Source organism: Callionymus lyra, chromosome 14, assembly GCF_982586985.1.
Source record: "Callionymus lyra chromosome 14, fCalLyr1.hap1.1, whole genome shotgun sequence".
Lineage (NCBI taxonomy): Eukaryota > Metazoa > Chordata > Actinopteri > Syngnathiformes > Callionymidae > Callionymus > Callionymus lyra.
In genome coordinates, this window is record NC_141831.1 from 24,909,973 (window position 1) to 24,934,497 (window position 24,525).

A 24,525-nucleotide genomic window follows, 5' to 3' on the forward strand; every position below is an offset into this window, starting at 1 on the left:
GGTTAAGATGTTGTCCTTGACAGCTTCACAAGTGAAATTTATGTTGTTGTTCACTTTGTTGATCTGGTATGTGAAGGCCTTTACTACAGCACATGTGTGATTTTGAAGTATTCTCCTTAACCATTGGTTCCGATGAGAACCCTTAAAAAAAAGTATTTCAAGGCATTTCCTTCCACCGCCTCCATTTACAGGTCAGCCATTATAGGAAAAACAAATGGCACAAAACAATGGCACTTGTTTCTGCCTGTAGTGTCGCTTTCTGAACTGGAAATACTTGCACTGAGGCATGGATCCAGTATTTAACGGAAGTGTTTTAAGGTACGATTGGTGATGGCATCCAAGTCCTATAAGAGTTATTTTTCATACAACTTGGAAGATCTCTTTTGTTGGAATACTTTGGAGATGACGATCAATTCTGGGTGCTAACAACTATCAGAAGCTAAATATCCTTGATTGGAGTCTGCGAGGCACTGATTCATTGCAACTGCCAGTTGTTTGTTTGTCTCTTACCCGTAAGATATACCTTCTACTCTCAACGATTATTTGGAACAACAAAACTGCTTCCATGACTCATTGGAACCTTCAGAATGTGTGTGCGTTGTGATGCTGACTCTGTGCTGTAGGAGATTAAAAAAAATGGACCCTAGAGAAATACACCTTGATTGTCCTTCGCTTCGTCTTCAAGTGTGCTGATGCCACCTGCACCACCAAGATAGTGAACATCAGCGAAATATTTGTTTAACGCAGAAGTAAGATCTCTACTGAAAGCCAGTAATGCTGCATTTAGGTCTACAGAAGTTAAGCAACAGCTCTCCGTGTGGCCAGAAATCAGATGATGTTGGCAGAAAGAGAGCCATTGTAGACCTTGTATACTGAGTTAATCTATATCACTCAGCCCACGTGGAAAGTCATGAAGTGTTTTGCAGGTTATTAATGGAGAGATTAATAGCGCACGAAAGTTCCTCTTGGGAGATGAACCCTCAAAAAGCTGCTGGCCCTGACCATGTCTAAGGCAGGTTATTATAGGACTGTGTTCTTCACCGACATCCCTGTTCTTAAAGAGCTTCATTAAACATGACACAGGCAAAGTGACTATCAACCTTTGGCCCTCACAGTAGGCCTTTACAGGATTGTCACTGGTCACAATAAAAGCACGATCAATATCACTGGCATCAGTATGCATACAGGCAGAATATCTCCCAGCTTTCGTCACAGCCCTCACCAACCTTCTGCCTGATCTATAGCCCCTTAACACTAGACATCCCAACATTTTGCTATCTGGACCCCTTCTACCACCTTATCCTAAAAAAACTAACCAAGGTATTATATGTAGAAAAGTCAAATGGCTGCTCTTTGGGACTTCTAGTGTAAATACCAGTAACACCTTTCTCTAAAACTGGGTCTTGGACCTCCTCACTAACAGACCACAAACTGTTATAATTAAAAGCATCTCAAACTCCTCCTTCGAACTCGACACTAGCTCTCCTCATGGCTAGTTTCTGAGCCCCCTCCTGTTCACCCTCCATAATACAACCAGGCACATCTGAAGTGTAAAGAAAACTAAGCAGATGACTGTGGACTTAAGAAATACAGTTTTTGTCCTGCTTGACACCAGGCACAAATATCTGCGAGTGTACCTCAGTGATGACCTCATCTGGAGTAGCAATATGTTCGATTGAGATGGATGTTTGAGACCATGTAGAAATGGAGACCAGAGACCGTTCTAGTGGGCCGCTTCTCCATCTCGGGTTTATTCTGCTTGGCATGCAAGAGTAGATCACCAGATAGTGTTTATTCATTAATTACCAAACATTCAATTCCATTGTGAAATATATTTTTATCAATACATATTTAATGATAACTTATCATCAACATTTCAAGTTTATTATCGATGTTTGTGTAGATGTGCAGCAGGATATATACTGGCTCCTAACCTCGGCTCATTTGGAAATTAACAGTCTTCCCGGATGAGAGATTAAATGTCTTTGAGAACTCTTCACAGCCCAGTTGACTTGTTTTGTAATCACTTGGGTAGTTTAGTTATTTTAGGTGTGTGTACAGGCACACACACACACACACACACATAGTCACTGAATCAACAGTGCATGTTTATGAACTCATGAGTGTGTTTGAAGCTATCAAGTGTGCGTCACACCTTTCTTTGTGTGCAATGTTTATGACTCTAATGAGACTGTACCGATGAGTTCTGCTACACTATCTCCCTCACGCGCTCACATATACGCACGCGCACACACACACAGCCACACATGTTCGCCATCATTCTCACCTGCTCTCTTCCTTTTTTCTATTCTGGATTCATTGGGATGATGCTGCAGGAAAACTCCACCTACTCAGCTTTGTTAATGTGGCCAGCGACTGTCATCTCTCTCTCTCCCTCCCTCTCTCTCTCCTCCTTCCACGTTCCCTCACTTTCTCTCTGGCTCCACTTTCTCTCGCAGGTCCCAGTGTCTCTCCTCCTCACGTCTCCTCCCGTCTCTCCTCTCTCTCAGCGGGAGCTGACCTGCGGAGATGATTCGGGGCTCTGGTGGAGATCTTTCCTCCTCTCTTCCATTTTTGGGGAAAGAAAAGTCAGAGCGATGTTGATGCAACAGCTCTGCGCCTCCTGCTCTCGCTGACGGATCGTTCGGGGCGGATTTTAAGCTCCGACTCTGCTGTTGCACTGGATCTTCTCTCCTCCGAAGGATGCTCCTCTCTGAATCCCGGCAGGAATACAACTCTGCCCGTCCACTCCTGTGAGGATTAAGAACGTCAGAGGTGTTGGGATGACTCGTCTGCTGGACTTGAGCCGTTGACTCGAACGACCGCAGAGAGAATTGAGGATTTGTTTTGGGGAAATTCTCGGATCAGTGGACGTGGAGGATCAAGGTCTTCATGGTTCTCTGACTCCAGCCAGAGGATTTTTTCTGACGAAGAGGTAAGACTGCCATGGTTCATTCTCACTTGTGTTGGTCTATGTTTGCCCTCTGTTGCTGTGGACGGATCTGTTGTTCACCAGCACACGTGAGGAGGGATCTGCATCACAGAAACAAAAACACAAGTGGGTTCAGTTCTGATGAGGTAGTCCTTGTTCGCTTACACAGGCTCTTCTGCACATGGGCGTCACAAAATCTTGTCACTTTGACTCCGAGAGATGAAAAGTCATAGTAGTGGTGAGGTGAACTTCATGACTTCTCTTGAGTCATATTTATAGTGGATGGAGTTAAAAGACTATTTCATTTTATTATTCATTTAACAGCAACATGTCCCATCACCATTCCTCTTACACCAGTACTAACATGTACACAGGAACTTCCAGTATATCTCCTTAAAAGAACATTTATTTTAAATCAATTAATTTAATAAATCTTGTCTATCAACTATCACAAACAAATATAACCCTGGCATAAAACAATAAAACATCAAATTTTACATTAAAACAAGCAGTTATAAGACAAGATATACTTAAGGTTTTAATGAAAATAAAATACCTTTTATAAAAACGGTTGATGTGTCCTCAAGTTTTCAGGTGAACGCTTCACAGTCATCACATCTTAAGACATTCTTATTTGTGCAGGCTTTTCCCTGATTTTCTGGGACTCGATAACCATTACTTACTTACTTATTTACTTACTTACTATCTAAAGCCACAAAGCGCAGGATCACAGAAATCCTGGCTTTGTTTGTGTCATCAGTAGAATAATCTACTCCTACTGCATTGAATAAAGCCCTATTTGCTCCTTTTTAATAGCCTTTCTGATCGCATCAACAACTGCTTTAATTAAAATGCTCTGTATCCTGTTTGACACAAAACACAGGGGATGTTTTCTTAATGTCTAAACAAGCTCCCAGCTTTTACTGCACAAACATGTGTCAGTTGTACATAGTTGACTCTCATTGTTAGAACAAAATACTAGCTCTGGCTAGAAAACATGTTCCATTACGTAAATTTTAAAAGCTTTACCTTAACCATTTACGTTTTCAAACAAATCTGTTTTTTAATGTGCAGATGGGGCTTTAGACCATACTCAGTCCAGACGTTATTGAAAAAAAAGGCCAGGGAAGCAGTAAAAGATGTTTCTTAAAGGAAAGAAACACAGACGGTCTTTTCGTGTGCATCAATCCGTTTGAAAACAAAGACCGTTCTTCTGTTGATTCCAACTATTCAGCGAGAAAGAACCTAGTGGTGACGCATGGCGGATATTTCTCTGAGCTTTATTGATCAGCAGCAACAATCAATTCTTTGGCTCTTTTCAAAATCTTTCCTTTAATAAAATAACCATCTTAACCTTAATTTGTGTTTCCTTTCTTGTGGCTCCATTAATGTAGTTAGCATATTAGAGGAATATTATCATCAAACTCAAGGTAGTCTGTAGGGCCACACACTTCGAGTAGCTCACAGTTGAAAAAAAGTTGGTGTAAAGAATAATGCTGAAAAACAAATATTTCTGTAAATCATATATAATACACACATCAGTGTTCAATATTAATATTTATTTGATTTACTTTATATTCCTTTTTTCAAATTCTTTATTATGATGGCAGGTGAGCTCCTGGTAAAAAAGACCTCCCCTGACCGTACGTGACTGAAGCAAAACCAGCTGACTCAGAGCTGAAAGTTTGTTGTTCTTAGAGAGTCGGAATGATGTTTCTGGCTCAGTGCTGCTGCATTGATGCTTGAAAGCCCCTCAGTTACAGACAAGAAGGTCAGCGTGAGCTAAACAATACAACATCTCAGATCAAAACATCTTTTCATCCGTGAATGTTGGCAAATGAAAAAAAAACAAACCCCCTGTAAAGTCAATTACGAGTCGGTGTTAGGAAGTAGAATAAACAACAATAGAAACGCTTAAACAAGGTGATAGTTCACATTAACTTAACTATTACTGTTAAAGATAAAGATGTTAACTGGGGGGGGGGCACTCTGTGACGAAGGTAGCCGCTGTGGGTACAATTTCGGTCCCCCCCTACAATATCGGTCCCCCCACTTCCTACGTGATGACGTCACACGCTGCATATGATAACATCTCTTTAAAATATTTTTTATGGGTTAAAGAAATGTCAACAGAACGTTTACATTATACTTTTTAACACATAAAACATTTATATTGACAAAAAGACGATCTTTGTCAACATAATCACTTTCCGTTTGTTCATTTCCTGGTCTGACGATACATTGACTTTGACACCAACAGGAAGTGCCCGCGCTACATGTGACGAAGCCGCTGATTGACTGAAGCTGTTTTACTTATAATAACGTACAACAGTACAATGAAATACAAACATTTGAGTTCCGAAATAATTAGCTTTTGTACATTTAATAATTGATTTCAATCGGGAAAAAAAAAGAAAGAAAACTAAATAATTACTGAGGTGTTTATTATCCGAACTACAGACAGGTAGAATGAGTTATAGAAAGGGGAATATTCTAACATTTTTGTTATTTGAAAAGTGAATTATTTCGGAACTCGAATGTTTGTATTGCATTGTACAGTTGTGCGTTATTAGTAGTAGAACAGCTTCAGCCAATCAGCGGCTTCGTCTCATGCAGTGCGGGCCCTTCCGTTGGTGTCAAAGTCACACGTATCGTCAGACCAGGAAATGAAAGAACGGAAAGTGATTAAGATCGTCTTTTTGTCAATATAAATGTTTTATGTGGTAAAAAGTATCATGTAAATGTTCTGTTGACGTTTCTTTAACCCATAAAAAATATTTTTAACAGACGCTTGCATATGCAGCGTGTGACATCATCAAGTAAGAAGTGGGGGGACCGATATTGTAGGGGGGACCGAAATTGTACCTACAACGGCTCGCTTCCCGGTTGGTAGGAAGCCAACTTGTGTCCTTTCTGTCTGGAGTTTGTATGTTCTCCCCATGTTGCGTGGGTTTACTCCTGGGAAATTGTCTGTAGGTATGAGTGTGTGTGTGAATGGTTGTGTGTATTTGTGTGTCCTGCGATAGACTGGCATCCTGTCCAGGGTGTCCCTGCCTCCCGCCCAATGAAACTGGCATAGGCTCCAGCCAACCCCCTGACTTACTGTTACCTCTTACTCATTGTTTTTTTTATTACTCATAGTATCTTTAATCTTTCGTTGTTGACTTTGACTCATTCAGCTATTCAGAGCCGTGGTTGACTTAAACATCTAGTGTTCTCGAGTGATGTTCTTCAACCAGCTGTCATCTTCAGGCCTCCATTTCAAAACTCTGATCAGTTTAAGTGAGTTAAGCCATTTGTTATTCTCTCTTTAGTCTTGGCTCCTCTCTCTGAACATTTGCCAAACTGAAGCTCAACTTTAAAAATAGTTTCTGAAAATGTTTGTCATGAGTCCAACTGTATCTGAATCATAGTGGCTCAATGCAGTTCTGTGGAAGTGAAATATTCGTTATTAATTCCTGAATGTCCTCACTTGAGATCTCTGAGTAATCAGGGATAGATTTTGGACTAACACAGACGATCCTATTATTCCAGCACACTTCCTGTTGTGTGAGAGCCACTTCCTGTGTAATCATGAAAACAGTTGTGGTTTACAAAGTATTTCATGATTAACTATTAGTTTTAGATGTTTACATTGACTCTGCGGTAAATAAAGACTGACATTAAGGTCTATTTATTCCCTACAACTATTAACAGAAATTAGTAAATGTTTGGTTCGTAACAGCGTTTTGGCTTCCCTGAGCTAACTGTTAGCTTGGCCCTCAGGGCACGCTGGTCCAAACATTAGCTGTGTATTTGCTGTCTCTCAGCTGTGAGAAGTGCTGGACCCAGCTGGTGTCTGGTATCAAATCACAGTTAGAGGGCAACATCGTGGCTCTCCTCCTGCCGTGATCAGCTCAGTAATGACCCTAAAAAAAAATCCAAACAGCTCGGATGAATTTTAATAGAAGTTCAGGTACACATGTTTAGTACTGTGAGGTAAGGAAGAGCCTAGTCCGATTACTCTTTTTTCACTGCACATTTTTGAACCAGTAATTATTAGTTTATGTTTATGATTATTAAACATTCAAAAATGATGTATCTATTAATGAAAACAGTAACAAAAAAAAAAATAAAAAAAAAAAAATCCACTGATTTTAAAACATGCAATTTAATTTAATTTAATGTTAATTTGACCTTCGGCCCATCACAAAGTCATGTGATTTATGAGCAACACTAAACAGAACAATTTTTTAATTCATTTTTAACTTGTTAATATTTATATTTATACTTTTATACATACATTCACTCTGCTGTGTTTTTTAACGGTTGCCAAGCAACAAAATTCCTTTCTGTTCTTCTGTGCAATGACAATAAAAGAAAGTCTAAAGTCAAAGCTAACAAGTGGAGAGGGACGTTAACGCTCAGATTTAATCTGTTGCTCAATGGCGTCAGAAGCTGCCAACGTAAAGAATGCTACCAGAGCCTTCACCTCATGGAAGCTTGTAACCAACCAAACTCTTTGAAGCGTATGAAACAGACTCTTTGTACGACTCAAAAACTCAAAACAACATGTGGAAACAACTAGGTAGTAGGTTCATAACAGTCATGACTCCATCATTTCAACTCCTCTGCAATTGTTACACCCATCATTCACCTTAACTTACTCTCTTCTATCCTCCCCCGCTCTGTTCAGCGTTGTTGAGTTCCGTGGTCTTAGTGTCTCTAGTGTTGGTCTAGTTTATATGAATTATTTAACTTTTTCCACATGGTATACTGGTGATAACTCTTAATGAATAGATGATATTTGTTTTTTATGTTAACCTAATTTCAAATGACAAAGGGTTTGGCTATGAAAGTGACACTTTATTTCTTCAGTGTACAGTATGTTCATGTTTAAAAATTATTCATTTACGATGAATTCTCAAATTACCTTATCATCCTTCCTTTAAATAATGAAGGTTGATATACCAGCAAGTGTTGCTGCACATTGATATTGTGCGCTTAATTTAAAGGTAATTGTAAAAGAAAACAAATTTGCAACATCAGCCAGGAAAAAAGTGCAACCAAAGAAATAAAACTACAACAGTAACTCAAGCAGGAAATGTGACTTGAACCTGCCGTGACAATGCTCATTGCTGACCAGTGGCTTTTGCACCCTCATCCAGTATCAGTTTAATAAGACTGTCGAACCTTGAAAAGATATTGTTCTTATTGTGGCCAAATTCTTCATCCCTGCTGAGAAATGTTTCCTCTTGAGGGAGGTCGAGGGATACTACTATATCTAACTATCTATTAGGGTTGTCACAACAACATTTTAGTGGTTGATGCGAGGGGAAATCGATATACCAAATAAATTGATACACCAATAAATATTTATCACTACTTACTCAACATAGAACGCTCAGAGGCAAATATAATCATTATGTGATATTTAACTGATATCGCTCAGCAACGCAGAGATAAGTCAAAAGATCATTTAATCACACCTAAAATGAACAGAAGAAATAAATGAAATACAATTTGGACTAACGTTTAGTAAACGTTTGTTAAATCCGAGATGTCATATCAACTCCCACAGTCTTTTACACACATTTTCAAAACAGTGCAAGCAGCATATATTTATATGTTTATTAGAGCTTCCAAAAAAACTTGTTCTCTTATATTTCCATTAATATTTTCATGTTCCATGGGCTAAAACAAAAATAGTGTGTTACTTGCCCAGCGCTAATATATAGCTATATTCTCAAACAGCACCTGAAGTCAGACGCTTGGCTGAGCTCCAGAGGACTCGATGATCTGTCCTTCAGCTGGTTAAACAAATCAACTTCTCATCATCTGACGAACAACCTTGACGTCCTTGTTCTTGTTTAGCCTCTTGTTGTTGATTGTTTGAAGGGATGAAAGACGTCTTTGAGCAGCTCCACATGAGACTTAGTTGTGGGTCGAGGACAGATGGATCATCATGAGGTCCAGTGACCTTGAGCCAGTCTCCACGTGTCACGGTTGCTGACTCACAGGTTCTTGGCCCAGGAAATCAGTAATGTTCTGTTGGTAAATGTATGTTGTTGTCATGTTTTCTGTGTCTGTTCTCTTGTGTCATGTTCTTGCTGTCTCGTGCTGTTAGCGTTGTCGTAGCTTAATCAGCTGCTATTGTTTCAAAGAATAATGTCATTGATCTGCGAAGAGAACGCAGCTTCTCGGTAATGACAGGTAAGGCTGAATCAAATGATATGACACTCAAAGAGTGTCAATGTCTGTTTACTTCTTGACGTCTCTCCCGGTTCTTGCCCTTCTTGACTTTGCTTGATTAATCCTTTCAAGGCACTCGTTGTGTTTACCTTCCCTCCTCTGGTCCGTGAGGCATGTGAGTATGATTGCAGTCTCGATCCAACATGTGGTTTCACCGAAATGTTTCTGAATTATAGTCAATCATTACCTGACTGCTGTGGACATGTGGAGGAATGAGAACCTTATGTTTATCCTCAATGACTCACTGCCAACCTTTTGTTCCAGCACACAAGCAGTGTGTGTGTCTGGAAAAAAAACCAAATTGCAATTTTTCTTTCCTTAAAACTGCGATTAAGATTTAATAAAACAAATATTTTTTCAATTTCCTCTTCAATGGGTTTCTTCTCTAATAATCAAATTTTACATTTATGTTTTTTTCTTTGTGATTGTTAAGATAAATCATCATCATCGACTTGTTGTTTGTTTGTTATGAACTCTAAGTTTGGTTTTGATCCTTTACGGCTGGTTGTCGGCCTCGATTAAGTTTAGGTACTGGTAGCAGCCAAAACAATTACACACATCTGACGCGCTGCCTCTCTTTGGCACTAAACCTAAACAGTGTCAGCTTATGACGCGCACAACGCCATTGTGCAACAGATTAAAGCGCTGTGTTTTGTGCTTGTTCTGCTCTGTTCTGCTCAGCTCTGTTCGTAAGTCGGGTGACTAAGTAAGAGACAGAAAGTCAAGTCGCAACCCTTTATATTTGTTCATATCATGATCAAAATGCAATCGCAAATCATCGTTCGGATCAGCTCTATTGTATGTGTGTGTTTTGTGTTACATCTTGTTAAGTAACATCTTTGTCTCGTCAGTCTTCTGTTGTGTCTCCATCCCTACGCAAGGTTAGCATCTAAATCAATCAAACTCCGATCTTGCATGAAGAACTCATATGTGCCATCTCCACGATGGTGAGCACTAGTTTCAAGTCGCTTCTTTGCTTTATCTGTGTGTTGTCTTTGTATTGCTAATTAACTGCATGTCCACCGTCCAATTAGCCACCGCAGCAGAGCGACACAGGAAGTGTGTATTCCTATCAGGGTGGCCAGCTCCACTCTAGAGAACAAGAGTGTTGATCTCTAGAGACAGAAAAAACATGGAGGTGAACTTCCTGCTTTAATTACCCAGCAACAGCGCCCACTAATTGTCAGGCCCAGTGAGGGTCCTTCAAATAACAGTTTTCTCAGAAAAAAAAAAACGAGCTAAGAAACAGGTGCTGCAGAACTAGAGCTGATGTTTCTGTTTCGACAATTTCAACGTCAGGAACGTGAGACAGAGACAAAGATGACCTTCGATGGAGACCATCGTCATGTAGAGTGACGTAAAATGCTGATGAGCATAAGACATAGGGACACAAAGTGCAGCACGGGGCTATTTCAGCCCTTCAGCTGATTTCATGTGACCTGCAGTCTTTTTATTTATGACATATGTGTTGTTAATTAGAGAACTAACAATTAAATACATTTATATTTATAAAAATAAAACTTTTTAGAGTGAAAGTTCACCCAAAATTCAAGCTTCACTCATTTTCTACTCACCCTCATGTTGATTTAGTGTTGGAATTATTTTAAGAGTCATTTGTTCCTCTTTAGAGATAGCGGGTGGGTGTCAGTCGCTTCATTAACACGGATGTACATGTTTGCCTATAAAGAACGGATTACTTTGAAAATTATACCAACCCTTAGTTGGCAGGTGAGGGTCAGTAGAAAATGAGTGAAGTTCAAATTTTGAATGCAACCCAACTATTTTAGAGTGAATCTCCTCAGTGTCTAATGGTTACTACAGAATAATAGTAGCAGGAGTAACAAGAACATTTATTAATTTGTTCACAAACATTATTTTTTGTTTATCAGCACTAACAATTAAAATCGGGGTCTACAGCTCCTATATTTTTACATTTAATGAAATAATCTCCTTCATTGTTATTCGCGGGCACCATCAGTCCTTAGAAGTTTAGAAACTCTTGTTCTTATTTAACCCCTGCTTATTTTCACTTCATCAAATGTGGCACTTCATACAAAAAGGACACCCTGTAAGACGGAGATGAGTGTAAGAAGAAAAAGTAGTTGGTTTAGTCAAACGGTAACTCCAGACTCAGAAGTACTCCTTGGAAAATAGAGATAATGCAAAACCTTCATAGGATTGACATGAAAAGCGTGTGAAGGTTTTTTTTTACAAGCTCCTCTCCTATTTTATCTGTGTAACATGGCCACGCCAATTTGAAAAGGGTTAGTAAGGAAATCAGTGAAACAGCATTTTATTTTTTATTTAACCTTTATTAAACCAGATGAAAGATCATTGAGCTCAACATCTTTCTCACAAGGGCGACCTGGCCAAGAAAGGCAGCAGCACACATTGAATTCAAAAAAGGAAGGCAACAAGTGCAACACAAACACGGACATACAGGAGTGCAGCTAGACAAAAAAATTGGCCAAAGTAACAATTTAAAAACATAGGCACTGTTCAGTGGATTTCCATTGTTTGTCTTTTAAGATGGACCAGAAAGCCCCCCCCCCATGTCTGTATTTGTAAACGATAAATCATTGATTCATTCAAGTGTGTGTAAAAACACATCCCAACATGATGATAGTCTCGCATCACTTCATCAAAACGTGTTCAATACAAGGATCTTTGATACTGTTTTTTTAAATTGACACCCTAGTGGATCTAACGAAATATTTAAGACGAGCTAATGATCAAGAAAGCAGCCCATTGGTTTCCTAACTGTTGGAAGGCTCGTCCAATCATGAGGTTCCACACACACATCGCTTCCATGACTTAGTAGTGTCAGTAATATACCTATATTTACGCAATTAATACCAAAGTTAAAAACAAGAATTATTTTACAAGACTCAAGGAAGTACATGAAGACATGAAGTGTGCTGCTCATCTCTCTGCAGTAATCTGCTCTTGGTGTGAGTGCTATCAATGCAAGACGCGCCCAGAATCTGCTGCAGACCTGGTGTGAGTCCTGGTTTAGACAGAGGCGAGAAGCAGACAGACATATAACAGAGGCGAGTGCCAGATATAGACAGACATAAAAAGTGCCAGATATATACAGAAACAAGACAGAGACGAGCATGACAGGTGGACGAAGGAAGACTGAAACAGAGGTCAGGGTGAGGCCATTATGGTGGTGCAGGTCTAGATGTTCAATGACTTATTCACCGATGTTGAGGTCATTAGTTGGTAACATGAATAGGAAACTGGGATTGGTAGTTGAGTGACGACTGCTTCCTCACTGACTCTTTTGTCTGGGTGTCCACGAGTGACTGGATATATAATTGTGGTCGGAGCAAGTCAAAGGAGGACGAGCTGGGACGGAACAGCAGTCTCCTCCATAAATAACTTTATCTCTGCTGCCACTGAGTGAGTCTGACAGTCTGCATTAGCAGCCTGGAACTGAGTCTTTTGGTCCTCTAGGAATTGATTCGTCTTGCAGAGAAGAAAAGCCGACACAGGTCCGACGGAAGGTGAGGGAGCTCTGCGAGGATGAGCGGTGAGGCGTCTCTGAAGTGGAGCTGACAGTCATTACAGGAGCAAATAGACTCAGTGAAGAGGCTCCACGGGTTCAGTGACGGGGTCCGGGGACTCGTGGTTGAATGCTTTGTTTGCATGCAAGTTTCCTGAGGCCTCTGAAGACACGACTTGACTTCTGCTGATGGACAAGTTTAATGACTTTCTTTGTATCTTCATCTCTACAATCTGGTCAAACAACAAGGTGTTGATCCTGACGACGGTTCTGCTCTTTGTCTTGTCAATCATTCTTGAGATCCAAGCTCATTGTCATTTCTGTGCGCTTCAATCATAACGTTTCTGTGGTGTCATCTGATAAAATAAGATGCTCATTTTTGTTTTTGAAGCACCTTTCGACCGATTTTTTTCGAGGTTGACTTTAACAATAAAAATAATAATAATAATAATAATATATTTCTGTTATTTTGGTCAAAGCTTCATCAGTGAGTCTCTCTCCTTGTGACTACTCTTCACTTCCTGGGACTAAAAGAAGACAATATATATTGTATTAGGGTAAAAGTCCGCACTCACACATCTGAGGTGGATCAATTATTCCATTGTCTGAGTAGACAATTGGCAGCTGCTAATGTTCTGAGCTCATCTTCATCTGGTTGGTCTGGAAAATAAGTTTGTTAATTTAACTTTAATAGTTTCAAGAACCATGGCGTTCTGGGGGTCCTCCTCTCTAGGGGAGTCGTCAGTCAAGAACCTTGTAAGGTTCTTGGGCCTAAAGACTTGCGCTAAAGTGAAAAATGTCTCTCAGAACCAAACAAACAAACTAACAATCGAGAACCGCGGGCTGTGATGTTATTGGGAATCAATGATGACAGGTGATCAATGTTGAGGTGCAGCTGCTCGTCTGCTGCTCAATGACTCATATTTTCTTGTCAATAGCAAAGAAAAATGTTGATTTCTGCATCCATCTTTGACTCTGACACTGAGGTCAGTTGTGCTGCTCATGTGGCTGAGGTACTACATCTCTCTCTATCTCTCTTGATCTTAGTGTAGATCATATGTTTCTCGGGTTGATTCAGAACCAGTCCCGGTCTTAAGCTCCAGTGCTTGTTATTTCAGTGACATTTTTACACGTCAGACTAATAATGACTAGTTTGGGATCAAACCTCTGGGCAGGTGAACTGACACATTCAGGACGTGTTCCTCTGTGGACGTGGTGGAGTGAACTCAATCCCCTCACCGGACGACAGTATGATGCAAATATCATTATTGAGGCTGGAAACAGGAAAAGTGACCGTTGTGCTGACCACTACATTAAAAAGCCATCAGTCAGCAAGAGCTGTTATCGATGCTGAACATTAGAGAGCTGCAGGTATTTCTTCACTCACACCGGAAATACTGCAAGATCGGCAACGTAGACGAAAAACACATGTATGCGCTCACACACGCAGACACACTCTCACACATCAGTATGTGTGTGTTTGTGTGCATGCATCAATGTGTGTGCGGCTAAGAGTTCTGTTCATAGATGTGTGCATAGGTGTGTTTCTTGGTGTGTTTGTTTGTGTGCAAGTGTGTAAGTGTCTCTCAGGGTTCAAATTTATTTGCGTAAACCACTGCATTTGCAGTGACCGTACTCCACACTTGCCGTAATGCCCTGAAAAATGTAACCATGTTTACGGCAACAACTTGTCGTGACCGCCCTTGGCTTTTAATCTGTTAATAAATATTGGTAGCGTAATTGTTTCATCGTATGAAATTAATAAAATCGTCCCGACTTGACTGTTATTTAACATTTTCAACTGTTCAATATCTAACGGTAAAAGGTAAACAACATGGTCAAAGCCATTTTGGAAGCTTGTGTCAAAAGGTAAACTCGAAACTCGCCAGCTCCTGAAATCTCATTACTCATTTTCCTTTTACATATAATCCAGTAATTTATTATCATGTTCTTGTAATTTTCATTAAACACAAGTGCACTCATTACAAAACACAACTTAATAAGGGATTTGAGGAAAAAATAAACAATTTATTTAGAAATTATTGTGTGTGGGTTTGTGTGTGCAGGTTAGTGTTTCTATCCCTTGAAATGTGCATGCGTGTGTACTTGTGTCTGCTGCAAGTATACGTGTGTTTGTTTGTTTTGTTTTTGTATGCAGGTAAAAGATATTGTTTGTTTGCTTGTTGGTTTACATGTGTGCGTGTTTGTGTGTGTTTGTTTGCCTGCATGTATGTGTGTGTAGGGGCGGTGTGTACGTCAGTGTGTGTGTGTGTGTGTGTGTGTGAGTCTGTTGGCCGGTGAAGGATGCTGATTGTGTGCAGCTGCACGAGAGCAGAAAGTTCAAACAGGCAGGAGTGGAGGAGAGTGGTGGAGAACGGAGGTGAGACTGAGACAAGTAATGAACAATGTAAGGAGGTTTCACAGCAGAGTCATCTTGCGAAAGTGACTCGAGGGGTCCAGAGCTGATCACAAACCTGAAGCTCTGGCTGCGTTGCCTTGGTAACAGAGTGGAAGGAACACTGTTGAATAAAGAGAACTTCCTTTAGAGATGTTGAATGAAAAATATACCAAACAAGTTGAAAACTTTTTACTGTGTGATGTCAAGCCTGGAGCTATGAAGTTCTGAGAGAAAGACCAGGGAGTGCACGTCATCCTCAACACCAACTGAGCCTTTAGCGACTCGAGATCGAACTCATGGGATGAAGTTACTCAAATGGTGTTAGCCAAACAACATCAGAAGGATCACAAAGTCACATGACCAGGCAAATGTTTCTTTCAATTATTCAAGATTTGTTTTATTGTTATCGCATCGTTTAGGGATTGCAGCGAAATGTGGTTCTACTGTAAGGCCAGGTGATAGCAGTAGTACAGACTCACGGATCTTTAACAATACTCATTATATATTATCGTATGTATGATTGTAAAGATAAACCCATATGAATAGGAAATCAATTTTCATATATATGAGTACGTGATTTGGCAGGTCTCTGGATCGTTCCAAATGTATTTCACACCGGTCGATGTCTGGTTTAAAGTGATGAATGGGTTGATTGAATATGTAATATGGCTGCTCTAATCTTGCAGGACTTCTATGGTAACGTACGATGAAATTGATCTTCTTCTAGAACAGCAGAGCAGACAGAACTGGGACAATTTACAGAGCACTTAAATCACTTACATCTTAAGTATGAGAGAATAATTGTTACTGTTACTTGTAATATTACTGCAGTGGCATCAACACCTTGATGCACAGCTCCATTCATGTTCCCTATATTGTGTTTATTTTTGCTAAAGCGAACAGCAGTACATACAGTTATTAAAGTGTTTTGATGTAATCATTTGTGCCATGTTTACTCAAAAACAAATAGTTTCAACAGCTAAAACAAGCTAATTATTTCCCAAAAATATGATTTATAATTATTTTTATGCCAATGAACTACTTTAACGATATATGACTTGCAGTCACAGACAGCCATGGCGTGAAGTTGCCGTGTTTAAACAGTCTTTGTATAAAAAGGCGCTTTACAAATAACCTTTACTTACTTACTTACTTACTTACTTACTTACTTACTTACTTACTTACTTACTTACTTACTTACTTACTTACTTACTTACTAACTTACTTACTTACTTACTTACTTACTACCGAAGCAATTCAGCTGTGCCACACTAGAAGTGTAGTTCAATCCCTAACCCTAATAAGATGACAGGATACTTTTTATGGAAGCTCTCACCTCTGTGTGACATGTAAGAACTATAACATCGAAACATTACATCTTCATTACATCAGAGTTCTTGTTTCGTCTAGGTACTTCTACATCAACAAACAGCTCCAGGTCCACTCTTTAGAGACCATCGTTCAACATGATCCGCCGGAGGAGGATATTTATTGAAATGAATCATCAAACGTGTTTGTGAGCAGAATAATCTGAACATCTATTAGAGAAGCTGAATCTTCTACATTCACTTTATTTCCTATTAAATCATGAACCAGCCACCCTGCTATGAATACAGATGCCCCTGTGTGTGTCTGAGTGTGTGTTTGAATTTGTGTTTGAGTGCCTGTGCATAAGCTTCTGTGTGCGTGTTTGTTAGAATGTGTGTATTTCCGTGAGTGTGTTTTCTGCAGAATAGAGACTTCCCTTCTGGAATCAGTTGTTGTGTGAAGTTGTGTTGTTGTCTGTGTGAGTTCAGCACAACAACATCAGCTCGTCATTTTAATGCAAATGGTGTCGGAGGTGAGTGTTCTGGTTTGGACGGCCGGGGCGGTCATAAATCATCCTGACTGGTTCGCTCCTAGTCCTCTTTGTTTCCTTCACTCTTGACTGCAAATTTATCTCTGCGCGTTTATTTCCGTGCGGCGTCTCCGTGTGCGAGTTTAATTTAGCTCTTCCACTCGGTTGGCTGATGCACGGACGCTCATATTTACCTGCTGAACGGACGGACGCGCTGACTAATGGCCGCATTATTATTGCCTTTACAGCTTATTTTGGAAGGATGGCTGCGTGAAATGAGAAGATGCTGTGGGGGGATGAGGCGAGAGAGAAGGAGGGCAAGAGGGCGGGCAGGGTTGGAGGGCTGTAATTATTACAATAAAGTGGTGACAAATTAGCACTTGACTCTAGTGCTACAAGATTTAGCTGCTGATGTTATTCATGCTCAACGAGGGTCAGCTCAAGACCTTATTGGTAATAAACAAACAGAAATTAAACACTGTTCACTTTAGTTGAGTTGTTGCTGTGTTGAGATATGTTGTAATGTTTTTCATGGGTTGTGGAATGACGTGTGGGCAATCGATGTGTTGTGAAGCAGTGTCAGGGTGTTGTGTAGCTCTGTGGTGTGTTGTCAAGCTTTGTGATGCATTGGTAATCGTTGAGATGCGTGGTGGAACTTTGGGATAGAAAGAGATGTGAACTGTGAGATGTTGTTAGTGTAGTGTAGAAATAAGAGGTTTTGTCATGATACCTAAATGTCAGTAGTTGATGCCAATACCAATTCTTTTTGATACTTCATTACTGTTCTAAAATAATCTTTTACTACTAAGTACTCAAATTGGTTAAATATTCAAACCAATCATTTCACATTCAAGTGGTGATGGTAACATTTTTTTTTCCTTATAAATGCGCAAATAAATAAAAATCATTCATTATACATTCAAATAGTGTTGAGTATGAATACAAACCAAAAAATGTTTTCCTTATAAATGTGCAAATTAATAACAAAACCTTTAACTATTTTACATTCAGACAGTGCCGATGTGTCATGTTTTGGTGCTTTCCTGTTTTATTTTGTAGTCTGTTTCCTGTTTTGGTTCGTGTTTTGTTTTGTTTCTTGACAGACGCTGGCAGGTGCGCGGCTGGGGGTGATTGAATGGCGGGTTCTTCCCACAGAAAAGGAGCGTCGCGGACCTGAAGAACTCGCCAGAGAATTGAGTTTCCAGACTAGGTTGGCATTCGTAGATTCTCCTTGCTCGTGTTACCTATGTACTTTTCCCTGAAGACCCCTGACGTTGTCAGCGCCTTGTTTTGCTCACGTGAGTCTTTTTCCTCTTTTGTTTTAGTTCCGGATCTGAGATCCCGATCTCCAGCCGCGTCCTGCCTTCGTCCCGAGTTCCTGATTTGTTTTTGTTTCGGTCCTTTCCGACCGTTTGGAATATTAAAAGACTTTTGTTCGAACATTTGCTCTGAGGATATTTGTCCACTTCCGCTTCTGGGTCTCCTGCCGAGTTCCACCCGTGACAGAATTCTCTGGCCACCAAATGGACCCAGCGGAAGTGAAGGAGCTCCGCCGAGCCCTCGGTTCCCAAGGAACCAGACTATGTTCTCTGGAGGAGGTGACGCGGGACAGTCATGCAGCGTTCGTCCAGCTGTCAGCTGCTGTGGGTGAGCTCACTCTTCGCTTGGCCCCTCCCGCACCTGTTGCAGCCACCGCAGCCTCTGTGCGCGCTCCGACTGTTTCACCTGCTCACACTGAAAGACTGCCGGTTCTACGCGAGCCCACTATACCCACGCCGGGATATTATAGTGGAGAAGTGGGTGGTTGTTCACGTTTTTTGCTACAAGTTCAGTTAGTTTTTAGCCAGCAGCCCTCCTCGTTTTCTGCGGGTCGCGCTCAGATCGCTTATCTAATAAACCTCCTCCGGGGTAGAGCAGCGGACTGGGCCACTTCCCTGTGGGAGTCTAACTCTCCGGCTTTAGCAAATTTTGATTGTTTCTCTGACGAGATGCGCCGGGTTTTTGACCTACCACATCGCTCTCCCGCGGTGTCCTCTCGAAGACTACTCAGGTTACGACAGGGCGAGGAGTCTGTGGGGCATTACTCGGTAGATTTCCGTATTTTAGCTGCTGAGAGTGGTTGGAATGAACCCGCACTGATCACCGCGTTTACCCAGGGGTTAGGAAGCGCAGTCAGGGATCAACTCTCCACACGGGAAGAACCAGAGGGGTTGGAGGCTCTTATCAGCCTAGCCATCAGAATTGATAATAGGTTGAGGGAGCGCCGCAGGGAACGTGGCAGGGACGTTTTCTCTTCCTCTTTTCCTCCTTTCGACCAGCCTACTTCTCTGTTGACTCCTGAGACTCCGACGCCGCCACCCGAGGAGCCGATGCAGCTGGGTCGGACACGTTTGTCTCCAGAACAGCGCTCCTACAGGCTCACGAAGGGACTTTGTCTATACTGCGGCGAGCCTGGTCATCGACTACTTGTCTGCCCTAGTCGACCTAAGGTTAGTGCTCGGGTGGGACACACTCGCTCATCGCATGACCCGACTCACCGGATCACCCTACCTGGTCTTTTGACGGTTGACTTGACTTCGACAGCCGAGACTGTACTAATCGACTCTGGCGCTGACGACAATTTCATTGACCGAGACTTCGCCCTTTCCCTCAACCTTCCCCTGGTTAAGCTAGACGTTCCCCGCCCGGTTTGTGCCATAGATGGCCGACCACTACTCGACGTGACTCACCAGACTACTCCCCTTTCCCTCACGATTTCGGGTAACCACTCTGAGTTAATTTGTTTTCTTCTGATTTCTTCTCCCTCTTCTCCTATTGTTCTCGGTCTCCCCTGGCTTCGTATCCATAACCCTCATTTTGATTGGGTGAACTCCACGGTACTTGGTTGGAGCCCGCATTGTCATTCACAGTGTCTCCGTTCTGCACCTATTTCCTCTCGTCCTCCACTTCCCATCTCTTCCCCTCCTGACCTTTCCTCCGTTCCTCCGGAGTATCACAGTTTGGGTGAGGTCTTTAGCAAGGAGAGGGCGCTATCCCTACCACCGCACCGTCCCTATGACTGCGCCATTGACCTACTTCCTGGTTCTCCTCTTCCCTGTAGTAGACTGTATAAGGTTTCTCGCCCGGAGCGCCAGGCCCTCGACACTTATATCGGGGAGTCACTGACCGCCGGTTTAATTCGCCCCTCTTCTTCGCCTCTTGGTGCAGGGTTCTTCTTCGTGAGTAAGAAGGACAATTCCCTGAGACCTTGTATTGACTACCGGGGACTAAACAGCATAACCGTTAAGAATCGGTATCCCCTCCCACTCATAGACCCGTCGTTTGACCCTCTGAACAAGGCCATGATATTCACCAAGCTGGACCTTAGAAGTGCTTATCACTTGGTTCGTGTTAGAGAGGGAGATGAGTGGAAGACGGCTTTTAAGACCCCCTTAGGTCACTTCGAGTACCTGGTCATGCCGTTTGGCCTGACCAATGCGCCAGCGGTATTCCAGAGACTTATCAATGAGGTCTTAGGGGACCTTTTGAGTGATTTCGTGTACGTTTATCTTGACGACATTCTGATTTTTTCCAGTTCTCCTGAGGAACATGTCACCCACGTCCGCCGCGTACTCCAACGTTTACTAGAGAACAGACTGTTTGTCAAGGCAGAGAAGTGCGAGTTTGGAGTCCCCACAGTGAGTTTTTTGGGTTTTATTCTAGGACAGGGTCAGTTGCGGCCTGATCCCATGAAGGTGGAGGCAGTTGCTCAATGGCCGGTGCCTGTTAGCCGAAAGGAATTGCAGCGATTCTTGGGTTTCGCTAATTTTTATCGCAGGTTCATCCGGGGTTATAGCCAGGTTGCCGCTCCATTAACCCAGCTTACCTCCACCAAGAGTGCTTTCACCTGGTCCTCCAAGGCGGACGACTCCTTCAACCGGCTGCGCTCGCTGTTCTCCTCCGCGCCTATCCTACGACACCCCGACCCAGCCCGTCAGTTCATCGTGGAGGTGGACGCTTCGGACACCGGCATAGGGGCAGTGCTGTCCCAGAGGTGCGCCAGGGACAATAGGGTGCATCCCTGTGCCTTCTATTCCAGGAAACTGTCCCCAGCGGAGCAGAATTATGACATTGGCAACCGGGAGCTCCTGGCGGTGGTGGCGGCTCTTCAGGAGTGGAGGCATTGGCTGGAGGGTTCAGAGGTACCTTTTCTAGTGTTAACGGATCATCGGAACCTACTCTATCTACAGGAGGCCAGGCGCCTGAACTCCCGCCAGGCCCGTTGGGCCCTGTTTTTGGGTCGTTTCGACTTTTCCCTGACGTACCGCCCGGGAGGTAAGAACATTAAGCCTGATGCCTTATCCCGTCAGTTTGCTCCTTCCCAGGAGGGTCTGGCAGAGGAGACCATTCTTCCAAAGCGGTGTTTTATCAGGGCGGCCAGCTGGGATATAGAGAGGGTTGTTCAGGAGGCTCAGGAGAGTGACCCAGGACCTAGCTCTGGACCGCCTGATAGACTGTTTGTTCCGCAGCCAGCTCGTGCCCAGGTTCTTCAGTGGGGGCACACCCACAAGGTAGCTTGTCACCCGGGCGTGTCTAGGACACTCTCTTTTCTCAGGCAGAGGTTCTGGTGGCCGGAGATGGCACGCGACGTCCTGGAGTTCGTGGCCGCATGTACCACGTGTGCTCGCGGAAAGTCCTCTCGTCGCCCCCCCGCTGGACTTCTTCGACCCTTACCTGTGCCGAGTCGCCCCTGGTCGCACATATCTGTGGATTTCGTCACCGGTCTCCCTCCTTCCATGGGTAGGACAGTTATCCTGACAGTAGTGGACCGCTTTTCCAAGATGGTTCACTTTATCCCCCTGATAAAGTTACCGTCAGCCTTGGAGACCGCGGACCTGCTGGTCCTACATGTTTTTCGACTCCATGGTATCCCGGTAGACATTGTTTCGGATCGGGGACCCCAGTTCTCCTCGCAGGTATGGAGAGCTTTCTGTAGATCCCTGGGGGCTAGGGCTAGCCTTTCGTCGGGGTACCATCCGCAGAGCAACGGCCAGACGGAACGGGCCAACCAGGACCTAGAATCAGCTCTACGCTGCGTGTCGGCTCGTCACCCGGCCTCCTGGTGTCAGCACATCCCCTGGGTGGAGTATTCGCACAACTCCCTAACGTCTTCTGCCACTGGGAGGTCACCATTCATGGCAGCATATGGGTATCAACCACCTCTCTTCCCCTCTCAGGAGAGGGAGGCAGCGGTTCCCTCAGTTCGAGCCCACCTACGACGTTGTCGATCTGTCTGGCACCAGACCAGGGCGGCCTTATCACGCACCGCTACAAGAAATCAACGCCTCGCTGACAAGCACCGTGTGCCAGCCCCCGTTTACTCACCTGGCCAGAAGGTCTGGCTCTCCACCCGGGACCTCCCCCTTCCAGTGGAATCCCGTAAGCTGGCCCCCAGGTTCGTAGGTCCGTTCGAGATCGAGAGGATCATAAACCCCACGGCCATGCGCCTCAAGCTCCCTCCGTCACTCAAGGTCCATCCCACCTTCCACGTCTCTCTCCTGAAGCCCGTCTCAACCAGTCCTCTCAGTGCGCCAGCCGAGCCTCCACCTCCTCCGCTCATCATTGACAATCACCCTGCGTACAAGGTCCACAAGATCCTGGAGGTTCGCCGCAGAGGTCGGGGCTTCCAGTACCTAGTGGACTGGGAGGGTTACGGTCCAGAGGAGCGCTCCTGGATCTCCCGCTCACTCATCCTGGACCTCTCCCTCCTCCGAGACTTTTACCGGGAGCACCCGGAAAGACCGGGTAGAACGCCTGGAGGCGCTACCTAGAGGGGGGGGTACTGTCATGTTTTGGTGCTTTCCTGTTTTATTTTGTAGTCTGTTTCCTGTTTTGGTTCGTGTTTTGTTTTGTTTCTTGACAGACGCTGGCAGGTGCGCGGCTGGGGGTGATTGAATGGCGGGTTCTTCCCACAGAAAAGGAGCGTCGCGGACCTGAAGAACTCGCCAGAGAATTGAGTTTCCAGACTAGGTTGGCATTCGTAGATTCTCCTTGCTCGTGTTACCTATGTACTTTTCCCTGAAGACCCCTGACGTTGTCAGCGCCTTGTTTTGCTCACGTGAGTCTTTTTCCTCTTTTGTTTTAGTTCCGGATCTGAGATCCCGATCTCCAGCCGCGTCCTGCCTTCGTCCCGAGTTCCTGATTTGTTTTTGTTTCGGTCCTTTCCGACCGTTTGGAATATTAAAAGACTTTTGTTCGAACATTTGCTCTGAGGATATTTGTCCACTTCCGCTTCTGGGTCTCCTGCCGAGTTCCACCCGTGACACGATGACCATAATTCAAAGTCACGTTTGCAGGTTTTTAGGGGTTAACAATCACCCCACAAAATGATCTGTCTGGAATCTAAAGTATTCCCAAATGTGACTCGACTGGCAGGTTTATTAATAAGAAGAGGTGTTTTGTTTGCAATCGAAATAGAAAAGATTCTTCTTTGATGATAACAGCAAACTGTGAAGTGTTGTAAAACGTTTGGAAACATTGCAAAGTGTTGTTTTAAAATGTTGAGAAACATTGTAAAAGGTTGTGGAATAGTGTCAATAAAGTGTTTGTTGAGCATGAGATGATTAAAAGTAAAAAGTCAAAGAACTGACCATGTTTTTCTTCTACATTCATTTTCAAGCGTTACAGGTCATTCAGTGTTACGAGGTTCTCCAGAGACGTGAATATCAAAGAACACTCTTTTCATTTTTTTGTTTTATCTTTGTCTGCAGACAAGCCTCGTTGAGTGGCGGTGGTTATCTGACAGAGGCTTTATCTTGCTGGCAGAGACTCTTGTTGAAGGTTATGATGAACCAGCAGAAAGCGTCTTCAATAATTAAAGAAGTTCAAACCTACACATGGACTCACAAACACACAGCTTTGTAGGTGAGCATGATCACAGTGATTTTTGTGCACCTGACCTCTGGATGATCCTCTTCTCCCCTCACAAGTTTCAAGCATCATCACACATGTGTGTGTGTAATGATTCTGTGTGTGTATTGACTTCCTTAACAACACTGACCCTCTCGACTGGAGCCGTTCTAGAGGAGGCTCTGAGGAGATCCATCATCTTTACTCCTGCACCTTGACACTCCTGCAACATTTGCAGGTCCATGTTCTGTCCTGAGTTCTAGTCCAAGTTTCTTATCTAGTTCTTGACACCTGATAAGTGTTTCTTTAGAATTAGATCTAGATTTAGATTTCCTTTATTTGTCCCACAAGGGGACATTTTAGTAACAGCAGCATCAGGAGAAAACTAAAATACATAAGCAAAGCACACAGAAAAAAAGATTGAATAAAATACTTTAATAGGAGTACAGTGTAAACAAATTCTGGATTTAAATATATATATATATATATATATATATATATATATATATATATATATATATTTGTGGAGCCTCACACCTGTCGTGGATCATCCTGTCACTGATGGAGCTCCAAGGCCAGCTTGAATGGTATCCTTCCCCAGACCAATAATTCCCAACCTGTGGTCCATAGAAGATGGCAAAAGCCACAACGAGTCATAAAAAGACTTCAGGAGTGGCCCCTGAACTCCAAAGGATCTCAGCCTTCAGAGCAGGTAGAGTCTGCTCTGCCCT

At 42.9% G+C, this 24,525-nt stretch overlaps 1 protein-coding gene across 1 annotated transcript in view; it reads left to right on the forward strand.

Moving 5' to 3' along the window:
- Window positions 1-2,498: 2,498 nt before the first annotated feature.
- The window catches only part of sgcd (sarcoglycan, delta (dystrophin-associated glycoprotein)), a 92,985-nt gene continuing 70,958 nt past the window's right edge, over window positions 2,499-24,525 (forward strand). Inside the window, exon 1 of the mRNA XM_087807196.1 lies at window positions 2,499-2,935. The gene's annotated coding sequence lies outside the window, so the exon portion shown is untranslated. The remainder of the gene's footprint in view (window positions 2,936-24,525) is intronic.